Genomic DNA, 12,895 nt, shown 5'->3' with positions numbered 1-12,895 from the left:
CAGTCAAAAAGGACCCCCAAGGTGTCTGTAGACTACAGACTCACACGTGGGCTACCATTTGTATTTTTGTCCCAAGTCATACAAATAGATGTTAGGGATTGGGCCTACTGAAAAGTAGTTATTGTATTTGTATAACATATACGCATATGTTCTACTAATATGCATGATATGGAACACAAATAATCTGGTATACAATTAATAACTATATAAATAAGGCTGGGGATGTAGTTCAGGGGTAGGGCATGTGCTTTACAAGAGACTGTGGTTCAGTACCCAGAATCAAATAAATAAATAATAAAAATAAACTAAAATATGTATGTTGAGCTTAGGATATAAGTTAGTTTTGAGTTTTTGTAGATATAATAACTACTTTGCTATGTTATTGATTATAAACACAGTTGAATCTAGAAGATGGCAAGTGCGAACTGGAATATTTTAGAGAAAGTCTGTAGGAAAAATGAAATTTTCACTGGGTGTAGTAAAGATGAAACAAGGCTTGGGAGGGAAATAGGTGTCTTACTACATACTATAGTATTCCCTTCCTGATTTCTGTCCCACATGCCAACACCCCATGAGCTCCATTCAGTGATGTCGGGATATCTCGGTGTCACTTTGCTGGGAAGTCAAGTGGCCATCCAGGAGTGCTCCTAGGATAAGAGAGAAGCCCAGTGCAACTAAGGAGAGGCCTGTACAAGCCAACTACCTCTCAAAGGAGGGTGCTGTGGCTTTGCCTTTCAAAAGCCCCTTAGGATATTGTCAAAGACAGAGTTTTAAATTAAATTTCATAAAAATAAATGTTAGGGGTTGGGCCTGTTTCCCAATCTGTGATAATCAGAACAGAGGATTAAAATGTAGTGCTCTAAACCAGGTGTCACCATCCCCTTTTAGGAACCAGACCCCACAGCAGGAGGACCGAATAGCATACCACCAGTGAGACAGTCGGAAATGGCTCCAGATATTGGTTGGGTTCACTGAAGGGCAAAGTCATCCTGGTCGAGAGTAAGTAATCAGTTGATCTAAATAAGCAGAAACAGTGGTCACAACACAGTAGATCAAAGCAGGGTAAAGGCAATGCGCTATGGCTCTTTTATGTCTTAAATACAGAAGCCCTCCTTAAATAAGGCAGCATGGCATAACAGAAAGAAAAAGACTTTTAGCTTGGCTAGCACTGATTTTATATTCCAGATCTACTATTTAATAACTGCAGTTCTGGAGTTTGTTTTTAACCTTTATGAGCCTCAGTTTTTCATCTCTGCTGAGGATGGAAGAACTGAGAAAACACCCAAAGTGTCTGATGAAAGGCTGGCATATAGTAGGTTCTCAAAGAAAATCAGTTCTTGTCATCTTTTCCATCATATTAGGAGGGGAGGTAAGATAAAGCGTAGGAAATTAGATACCTTCTCTGGCAACACTGTCCTAGAATAAATATGCAACTCAACATGAAAATTCCCTATTTTCAGAGCAGAGAGATCACAGAAAGTAGTGGTGATGCCTGACTGGATGTGTAGGGTTTCCAGGTATTAGAAATAGAAATAAGAGACCTTTTAGAAGTCTTGGGGAATAACAATCTGAGTCAGAGGGAATTAGAACAAACAACACTGAGATGCACTGAAATTTAATTTAAAATGAAAAAAATGAGGCACAAGAGAACAATGTTCCCATTACATACACTCATAACCCCTGATTAGCGTAGTTGGAGGTTGTGCGTGTGTCTCGCAGCCTCACATATTCTTATGTTGTTATATTTGCACTCGAGTGGGAGCCTGCCATATGGTGCCACCTGCTACAGAAGTTAGAGGGGAGCAGGTACTAATTAAAATACTGCTCCCACAACACCCACCTACCATATACATATGCAGACACATGCACTCACACACACACAAGCACACGCACCAACACACTCTTTCTCCACGTAGACTTGACATATTGGGCAGAACCTATGAACATCAAGCACAATAATAAAATAGTAATCATTGGAAAATGACTGCATGAAACGCAGACTCACTGCTCTACTTACCTAATTACTCTGCCCTTGAGATATTTCTGTTCAAAGTCAGTAAGATAAGAGTTGTATTGCCATAGCAACCTACCGTTGGATGTTGTTTGGTGTCTCCAAGCAGATTAAATCACCCCCAATTTCCATCAACGATGCTCTAGTGGCATAATTTCTGAAAGCCTGGTACATTTTCCCCCTTGATCTTTCTACAAAGTACAATTGAAACCAGAGAGCCATTATGGAAAGGTCCCTATTTTTCCTACATGTGTCTCTAACTGGGATTCAGAGGGACCACACTGCAGATAAAAGCTGTGATTGTTGGGAGGAGCACTAGAGTTGGAGTCAGATTGGAACACTAATTTTACAACCTGAGTGCTTTTTTAATAATTGTCTAACTCGATTTCTTTGATCCTCAGTTCTCTTATTTAAAAAACATGGTCAAGATTATGTTTCTTTTTGGTTCTTTTCCTATTTCTCTGCTTTCCGGCTCCCATAAAGTGAGCTGCTATACCTCCCATGTCCTTTTGCCATGATGTTGCTGCTTTGCAACAGACCTAAAGCATGGAAACCAGCTGACCGCGTACTGAAACCTCTCGAACTATGAGCCAAAGTACCTACTTCCTTGGGTATTCTGTCACAGCTACAGAAGAGCTGGGTGGGAAATATATAACATTTTGTTGATCAAACTGCAATATCATCTGGAAACCTGAAAAAAGTCCTTCAAAACATGAGTTGCTATTACTACTGATCTCTTGATCCAAGTAGTTTGAAGGGCCCAGAATAAAATAGGTTCTTAATACATGCCTGTTCTGTGGATGGTCAGTAGCAATTGAAGGCAGAGGTACAGAAACAAGTGTCTAAGTTAGCCAAGGGGCATAATGTGCTCAAACAAAATTAGAATCTGTCAGAAAGAGGGGACAGGGAACAAATTTCTGCCTTTGACCATACTTACCTCTCTCCATTCCATTTTTTACCCAGTATATAACAGGTCAAAAAAGACAAGGAGCAAAAATGGCTGTTTAAAACTGTAATTAATAACTCTCCTACTTTTAGACTTGGGTGGGAAATTAATTTCTCTGCTAGAATCATAATAGCATTAAGAATTGAAACTCATGGGAGCACCAGTGTTTCAAGTGAAACACTGAGGTTGCCTGCGCTACACTGAATGTTTCTTCCTCCCCTCCTTTCCTTTCTCTCATTGTTAACATATGTGTCTATTTTTCAGACGATCAATCTGTCCTTTATCTTCACAAGAGCCATGTTTCTTAACACTGCACTTTTCACTTGCAATCAGGACAAAACAATGAAGTTAATAATTATTGTGACTATATTTTCAATTTAAAATGAAAAATATCTTAGCTTTAAGATGTATTATGAAAAGTCTTCCTAAATGCCTTAGGGGGAAAGAGTGGAGAGCATAATTTAATCTCTGGTGACTCTGGCTTGGAGGAACATCCGCACGAACATAGATTCTTATTCATCAGTGAAGCAGGTGGGGGCCTCAGGATATAGGGGAAAGGTTCAGAGACAAAGCTGGAGCCAAGTGGGCATTGGTTTTAAATCCTATTCTGAAAGTTCTTTTTAAAAATCTATTATAAATAATTCTCTTATGACTTGCATTTATCCCCTAAAAGTTGAATACTGCTCCAACAGTACAACAAAAAGTTAAGATTTATAGATTCCAGTAAACATCCTATGTGCCAGCTCCTTTTCCAACTCAGATTGGAAATTCAGTAATTCTTGCATCTCTCCTATGTACGAATGGTGCAATTCGTACATTTCACATTATACTTTTAATAAAGGTATGGTAGGATAAATTTAGAGTACCTTGAAATAGGTGGTCAGTCATTCTATTTGTTTTCTACCCAGCCAGTTTCTAATAAATCTTTTAAAGAACAGCATTCCATTCTACCTTACTGTTTGGGGAGGTCAAGGTAGGCACTTTTGAACAGGTAAGTTCAGCCTGTATGCCCCTTCCCCAAAACCAGCACACTGGAAAGAGTTCTGGCCTTGCCATATAGTTCTCAGACTTTCATCATCTACAATGGAATACCACATTCTTCAAGAGGCCAAAGCAGAAGAAAGGACATGGAGGAGAAAATACCAAGGTTTTTGAGCCAGCTAAATATCTGAAGAGGATGTAAATAGATTGAAGGCAGGGTCCAAGGTTACTGAAGTTTCATAACAAAAGGGTAGAGAGAAAGGAGAAATTTAATATGTGCAACTGTTGGTGATAAATTGGGCAATGATTAAGATTGAAATTCATTTTTTTCAACTGATATTCTGTGCTAAATGTGGCAGCAAGAGGAACCCTCGGATTAATTCAAGTTATGTTCCATCTCTTGAAATCCTACTCATTCTTTAAGGCTTACTGCAAATGATACATCTTCCTATTTTTTGTCCTAAATGGGTGTTGGCTCTATCTCTCTTTGTCTTTCTCTTCCTCTTTAGTATATTGTTCCTCTCTTGTGACATTCATCTGACACTACTTTGTATTGCGTTGTGCTTAATGTTACTAGTCATTCTTTCCTGTTATGAGACTGTACAACGCTTCAGGGAACAGAATGCTGTTTACTCATCTGTAGAGTCTACACTCTTGGATAGAAAATTATTAAATTTAACTTAGTTAAAACAAGGAAAGGTAACCTCTGATTCAGTGTGCATGTTTTGTGGGCTCATCTTACGTTCTCTGGCATCTCCTCTTATGTTCTCTCAGTCAACAGTAGTGCTGTCCAGCCAGCTGCCCCAGTTGGAAACATAGAATGCATTTTTGGTACCTCCTCTTTTCTTGTCCCCTAAATACAGTAGATCAAAAATTCTGATTGATTTTATCATCACAACATTTCATTGATTCAACCAGATTTCTCCATTCTAATTACCATCCTTCTAGTCTTTAGTCTGATTTTTTTTTTTCTGTAAAGGACAAGACAGTAAGTTTAGAGTTTCAAGGACCATAGACATGTTCATCATTTTTGTGGTTGCTCTTTTTATGATAATCTTAAGGTCTGGGATGCTATAATAAAGTTCCATACACTATGTGGATTATAAATGACAGAAATGCATTCCTGACAGATATGGAGGCTGATAGGCTGAGATCAGTACACCAACATGGCCTGGTTCTGGTGGGGGGGGGCCTCTTTCTAGTTGCAGGCAGCCAACTTCCCCTGTACCTTCATGTGGTGGAAAGAGGAAGAGAAAGCTGTCTGGGATCCCTTTTAATAAGAGCACTAATTCCATTCGCAAGGACTCCACCCTTATGACCTAATTATTTCCCAAAGAACCCATATCCAGATATTGTTACATCAACTGTTAAGATTTCAACATGTGAATTTGGGGAAGACAGAAACATGCAATCGATATGACCCTTTAAAAATGAAAAAGTATTCTTTGCTCTGACTATAGCAAAACCAGTTGCAGGCTGTGGTTTGTCACTTCTGCCTTAGTCTGAGCACTGCATTACTTCTTACCTGGTCTCCTCACTTCTATTATACCTTACATTTCACTTAAGAGAATTACGTTCTTAAAATGGAAATCTGACTTTTTATCGCCTTGCTTTACTTACAATGGTTTATACTCTTTTAAGGAAGGTTAAAAGTCCTTGGCACAGCCAAGTAGGCTGTCTATAGCTGGATTCTTCCTCTGTTTCTCAGAATATTAATTACTTTTTGTTGCTTTCTTTGATTATGAAATTACCACTCTTGCTGGTTAGCTTTAGGATGTGATATTTCTTCCACCTGAAACATCCTGCCTCTTCCATCCTTTGCCTATTAGTGTTTGTTATTCTTTAAATCTCAAAATGACCATTCTGTTATTAGGTTAGAGTCTCTTTATTCAATTTTCCCTTTGACCCTTTATCTTACATTGTTTTCCCCAAAAGCTGAACCTATTTTTAACATTCATGTGTAAATTCCCACAGGGGAAGATAAGAAGTATGTGGGGTTAGGATTAGTGTAAGAATCAGTGAGGAAGCCCAGTGTGTTTGTCTGAATCCTCTGAAAAGCAAATACCAGGATGGGATTTAGCATTTGAGGATGTATATATATATATATATGTAAGATATTTCAGAATTACTCACAATAGTCAAAAATGGATTCAACCTACATGCCCATCACTGATGAATAAGTAAAGAAAATGTGCCATATATACACAATGACATACTATTAAGCCATAAAACAATATAAAATCCTATCATTTTTGAGACAATGAAGATGGAAAGATATTATGTTAAGTAAAATAAGACAGGCACAGAAAGGCAAATACCTCACAATCTCATCCACATGCAGGACCTAAAAAATGGATCTCATAGCAGTCCAGAGTAGAATAATGGTTAGTAGAGGCTGAGGAGAGAAAACGGAAGGATTGGGAAAGGTTCATCAACAGGTTCTAGGTTATGGTTACAGAGCAGAAATAAATTCTTGGGTTCTATTGCACAGCAAGTTCACTATAAATAATGACAATGTACTGCATATTTTGAAAGAGCTAGGAGGAAGGAATTTTGATTGTTTTCACCATAAAGAAATGATAAATGTTGAGATAGACATGCTTTCCTGATTTGAACATTACACAACCCATACAGTACATGCACACAAACATCGCATGGAACTCCATAAATGTCTACAACTTTTGAGTATCAATTACAGGAAGTGAAGAGTAAACAAGGAGAACATGATGCTCTGATGCAGCTCTGAACCCAAAAGTGCAGGAGAACTGCAGAGAGGGTTGGGGGAACATCCTAGACAACTGTCCAGTCAAAGGAGAATCTGTTGAAACTGCCCAGTTGTCCTTGAACCAAAACTATCTGTCAGTAGAGCCCTGTGTCTACTAGGAACAGGCAGCCTAAGAACCTCTGCCACACTCAGTGACTGACTAGGAGCAGCTTGGGGAATTGAGACCTTAGCAAAAAAGCAGTGATATGGGATCAGCAGTGTTCAGGATGAGCAGCTGGAGCCATTGGTCAATTATGCTCTTTATAGTTGGATGTCTGTCAATGACCATGACATCCAGCAAGGACACAGTCATAAAAGGTTCAGCTCAACCTGATCAGGGAACTATGTAGCCTAATTATGTCCCCAGTTTTGTGTCCTGGGAAGACAAGGATGTTGAGTGCGTAGACCAGTGGTGATGGGTCTATGGCAAGCGTGCTGCAGTGCTGTTTGTATTACTGAAAGCTCTAAAAGATGCACCATCACTGATTTAGACTCTCCACCCAATAACTGGGTAAGAACACTAAAACTCCTAGGCTACTCTACTATCTACATTTGTAGGCTGCAATCAGTAATTCTGATTGACCACTTCATTAAATTAAGAAATGCCTAGCAGATTAGCAGATTACACTTTTGGCTTTATATTGTGTTGGTGGGTCACAGAGTTATGGCCTTGGGTTCTATATACAGTCTTTCCACTGGTCCTTTCTGGCACTGTTTCCTGGCTCTGCTCTCCAGCTGCCATGGACTAAGCATCTGGACTAAGTATGATGTTCCTGCCATGGAGCCATTTGACTATGAAATATATCTCCCCAACCATAGCAAATTTAAACCTTTCCTCTTCTAAATTGTGAGTGTTGGGTTTCATGTTCAGTAACAGAAACACTGACTAATATACCTGCTAAATCCTCCAAAGAGGATTCAGATGCAGGTGATTAGAAGCAAAGGCACACAGAAGCTGGGAGAGAAGCTCACATAAACACTACAAGGCATTCAAAGGAATCTTTTCAGAACACCGATGCTGCCCACTTCAACTGTTTGTTTTCTGCTTTCATTGCCCTTGAAGGTATGTGTTACTTATGTCTGTATGTTGTACTACACCATAATCTCTATGAGATCAGGAAGCATCTCTGTCTCCATGATGAATTCTCCATAGATATGACTAGAAATTTGCTCCATTTGTATTGAGTAATTAATATAATTTTGCCATTAATAAAGAAATTAATAAAACCTAAAAGAAAGATATGAGCAATGTCACTCTCAGCCTTGTAAATGTACCTTTAATCCTGTGCTGTCAAGTTTCCCTGGGTCTTTTTACTCCCAAAGGCTGGTAACGGCAGCCCATTTACAGCATTCTCCCTGCTGCTAGTGTCCTTTTAAGGCAATCAACAGTAACAGAAGCTGTTACTTCCTGTATTTCCATCTATGGATGCAGTAATTGATTCTCTGATAGTGATAGCTAAAAGAGCTGACCTTAAGCAATCTCTTATTTGTTCTCTCCCTTTAGGTAGTCTAAGTGGGTCGAGTTTGTTTAAATAGTCAGGACACAGATATTTCTATAGTCTCTGTTAGTCTACTTTATTATAAATGAAAAGAGAAACAAGATTTAGAAATCAAATGATTTCTTTTCAAACCCCTATTCTGCCATTTGCTAATTGTGGTTTTTTTTTTTTTTGGACAAATCTTTTAAACTCCTTAGAATAGATTCTGTAATTATTTAAAAACTATTTGCTGCCCCTCTTAGAGGAAAGATAATAATTACTTCCCTCTATGACATCAAATTGGCTAATAAAATACAGTGAAATATAAACTGAACTAACATGTGTGACTTGTACACAAAAGCTTTCAGAGGTAGAGCATACCTTGTTCTTTTCTCTTCCTCTCTACCAAGAATAACAAATATATTTACAAAGAGAGCTGGACCAACAGCCTAGGCCCTGTGGTCAAGACAATAATGAGCACAGCTACATTTGATATTTTCTATATCAAAATGCAGAATGAATAAGAAATAAATCATTTTTCTTATAAGTGTACTGAGATCTGGGAGTGGGTAATATGTTGCTACAGTATAACCTAATGTACTTTGACTAAGATTCATCTTATGTTTTAGTTTCCTTATATGTAAATGAAGTTATAATAATTTTTCTCCACAAAATTATTCATTTACCAACTCTAGCTTGATCTTGTTAAGATTAAGACATGTGCTAGAGACCAGTAAGCTCAACAAGAATGGCATGGTATTAACCACTTATCACCAGTAAGTTACCGAATAGTAAAATAAAGAACAGTAGTCTGTACAAAATTAGAATTTGTTAGAAATAGTTCACATTAACCATATGTGATGTGATCAAAATACAAACATTTAAACAACGTAACTGAGAATTTTAAAAGATATTTCTATAAGAATATTGACTTTGAAGCTTAAGGGGGCAGTGAATTTGAAAGCTAGAATAGAGGAGAGATTTTCATCTAGATCAAATCACTCAGGCATATGGAATCATAGACTGCTGAGAGATTAAAAATAAATATTTCAAAGTGTTTGTGAAAGGACTGGGATTTCAGCTAGAAATGGGACTTGGTTGTCATGTCTTGGGTAGTCTTGGTCAGGGAATTTCACCTTTATTTTATAGTAACTAAATAGCATTAATTTTTGAGTCAGAGTACGACAGTACTCTGTTAGATGAGTTAGACACAGAAAAGTTAATATGGAAGAATATTTTGGATATTATTGCTGCCTTGTAGGCCAGTAGCTAGCAATTTTGTAAAAGGTCAGAGGGTAAGTATTTTAGCCTTTATGAGGCAGATTGTCTGTATGGCAACTGCTCAACTCTGCTACCATATCATAGTATGGCAGACACTATACCATAGTATGGCAGATACAGACCACAAAAAATAGTGGGCATGGGGAAGTTCTAGTAGGACCTGAGGCCTTTCAGGGGCTGTCCTAAGGGGAAAGAAAGCTGTCCTTCCTCTCTCCAGAGGCGTCATGCCACTGCATTATATACTCATATTCTACATGAAAACCTCCTTTGAAACAGGTACATTCCTACTTCCAAAAGAAAGGGAGCCATCTATTCCCAAAATCAGGTTAACGAGGATCTAAACTAGGGCAGTAAGGGATAAGGCGGCAAATCAGAGTGAGAAACATTTAGAGGGGGTGGATTTATGGGAAAAAGGCTGAGGATGGAGTAGCTTTGAGAGGGAAAATTATTTCATTTCTGAACATACCGAGTCTGATGTGAGAGACAAATGAGATAATGTAGGAAAAAGTGCTTCACAAATTGTGGAGTGTTTTAGAGATGGGAGGGTTATTTTAAGAGGAAATGGCTAGGATCATTTTATGACTAACACAAACCCATCAACACCCCCGAGAAAACAATCAAAGCACATGAGCTACAGCCTGTGGGATAGCCCTATCATATTTCTGAGTCAACACCATAGCATTAGATTTTTTCCATCACTGTTGTTTCCTTTGAAGCAAAGGGCAGCTGTCCCTACAGCATGATATATATGAGTACACTTACTTTTTTACACAGGCACTCAGCAGAACTCCGGACAGCACTTCTTTGTAGATCTTACCTGGCTTAAGCACCAAGGGCAGAAACAAGGGGTAGAATTTAATAAGTCCTCCTCAAATCACATCTTTTATGTAGAATTTTTATTTTAGTGTCCCTTTAAACTTGGCCTTTATAGAAACAGATATAATTATGTCTTTATAACTTAATTATAAAGTTCAAAGTTTACTTTTTTAAATGAAGCTCTTAAAGCTTTATACTGAAAGGATTTATCTGCTCCCAGGAAGTACTGTGTGAATTTACAAGACTCAGAATTGTTTCTCCCTGTTATCTTGCCTTTATGTTGATTACTTAGTTATTTTGGCTCCGGCTGAAGACTGAAGATGAACGTCATTAAATTAGAAGTGGACATAGGAAGGGTAATTCACTGACACAGCAAAGTTGATGCCATCAGCTTGTTTCCCCGAAGGAAGGAAGCAATATGGAGCTGTAACTGTCATCAGAACAAGCAAGCGCATGAGGGAGGGGAATTCTGTCACCTGATCGTGGACAAGCAGAGTGGTGGCATCATATGGGGTGAAGAGCCTGACTCGGGAACCAATCAGCCCAAACTTCAGTCTCACCCTATTGTTCCTTGTTGTGTAACTGTTGAATAAAGTATTTAACTTCTTTGTGCCTCAGATCTCTCATCTGCAAAATGGAAAAATAATGATACCTATACTCTGAGGAGGTTATGAAGATAAACTATTAATATATGTGAAACGCTCTGCAGAAATTAGCAATTATTATGAGTTACTAAGAGCAACAAAGTAGTGTAAATCTACAAGGGAAACCAAGGGCTAAAGTGTGAGAATGAGGCCAGGCGCCAAAATTTGTGTCTGAAAGGGGCAGAGTAAAGGGCATGTCCAGGTTAAGATACTGTAAGAAATATGGGAAACATTGAAACATGAACCAAGAAAATGCAAAAGCTTGAAGTGATGGAGAAAACAAGGAGATGGCATCAGAGAGATATTGAAAAAAGTGATGATTAAGTAAAATATGCTGATGGCAATGTGGTACCCCTACCCTTTATCCAAGGTGAATATGTTCCAAGATCCCAGGGTTTTATTCTGTACTCCCAGAAGCATTGCTACATGCAGCAGTACCAGAGTTATCTGTTCTTCAATGTTTTATGCCCTGGGGCCTCTTTTGTATCACTACTTTTGCACCTTGCAACCATTGTTAAGTAAAATGAGAGTCACTTGAACACCAGCACTGTGGTCCCATGACAATCTGTCTCATAACTGAGTTGGCTACTGACTCACAGACACTGTGAATGTGCTGTACGAAAGGATGCACTACATCCCTGGTGAGCCAGAAAGGGACAGCACCAGATTTCAACACACGACTCAAAATAGCTGAAAACGTATGAACTGTTTCTGAAATTTGCCACTTAGTGTTTTCAGACCATAATTGGCCACAGGTAACTGAATGGAAAGTGGAACAGTGGTTTGTGGGGCAGGGTGCTGTCCTTCTCTAGTGTGTGTGTGTGGGGGGGGGGGCTCCTGAGGATCGAATCCAGGGTCCAGCCCATGCTAAGCGTGCGCTATAAAATGGAGCATGTCCCCAGCCTTCAGATCCTCTTTGAAGTCTCATCTTTCTTCTTTTAAGGGCCTCTCTCATCTCTTGCAGAGTCAAGTGAGTCTGCAGCCTCTTTAAGGCAGCCGTCTGAAGTCAGCCTGGTTCCATGCCTTGAGATAGGTCTGGCATTTTAGTGCCTCATCACTGCTTGCTCAGAGCAAAAGCTAAAAATCCAAACAAAACAAAGAGCTTTGAAGAGGAAAAGAAACATTCCATCTAATCCTTTCATTTTGCCAATTGCAGCAAATTGGAGTGCAGGTCTGCTGTTTTTCATCATCATTTCCACTTGTTATGGATTTTGTCGTTGTTGTTGTTTATTGTCAGAAGTTGTCAAAATGCTTCTAGTATAACAAAAATGAAATGTACAAGCATCATAAAACTTAAGGCCTGAATATCTAAATAAATGCACATCTCAATAAATGTTTTTTTAACAAAGATAACAGAGAAGAGTGATAGACTTCAATTTAGCTACCCAGAGAAGTAGCACATGGAGTCAGGTGATGCCACTACTGTAAAACCGTCCCAAGCCAATCAATATTGAGAGGCTCCTGGAGCTTAGCATTGTGCAAAAGCAATACAAAGCACTTGATGAACTCCAAGTTGTGTTGAAAGGGTAGGGCCTAAAGGTGCAAACCAACACAACATATTGCATATATTTGTAAAGATTACAATCGTTCTGAAGAAAAGTTGACTTTTAACTAGAGTGTTAAGAAGTTGGGCTTTATGGATCTGCACCTTGAATACTTTAGAAAGGCATAAAACGTCAAGTGTTTGTACTTTGCTCAAGTCTGCATTCTATTTCCTTTCCCTATTTCTGGTCTTTTACTCTGTAAGTCTACCATGTGCTCCCCTGGATTCAGGCTAAACAGCTTGTTGACATAGCATAGTCAGATACTGCCACAGGGCCAGAGGATTAAATTCTTGGGCCCTTAATCTGCTATTAATTAAAAGCAAAATTTGTATTTTCTGGGGCTGGGGATTTAGCTCAGTGGCAAAAGCGCCTGCCTGGCAAGCGCAAGGTCGTGAGTTCGGTTCCCGGTACCGGAGAAAAACCAAAAAAA

The sequence above is a fragment of the Chinchilla lanigera genome, unplaced genomic scaffold (genome assembly GCF_000276665.1).
Source record: "Chinchilla lanigera isolate Chin_1 unplaced genomic scaffold, ChiLan1.0 scaffold00061, whole genome shotgun sequence".
NCBI classification, from domain to species: domain Eukaryota; kingdom Metazoa; phylum Chordata; class Mammalia; order Rodentia; family Chinchillidae; genus Chinchilla; species Chinchilla lanigera.
Note: the sequence above shows the minus strand (reverse complement) of the source record.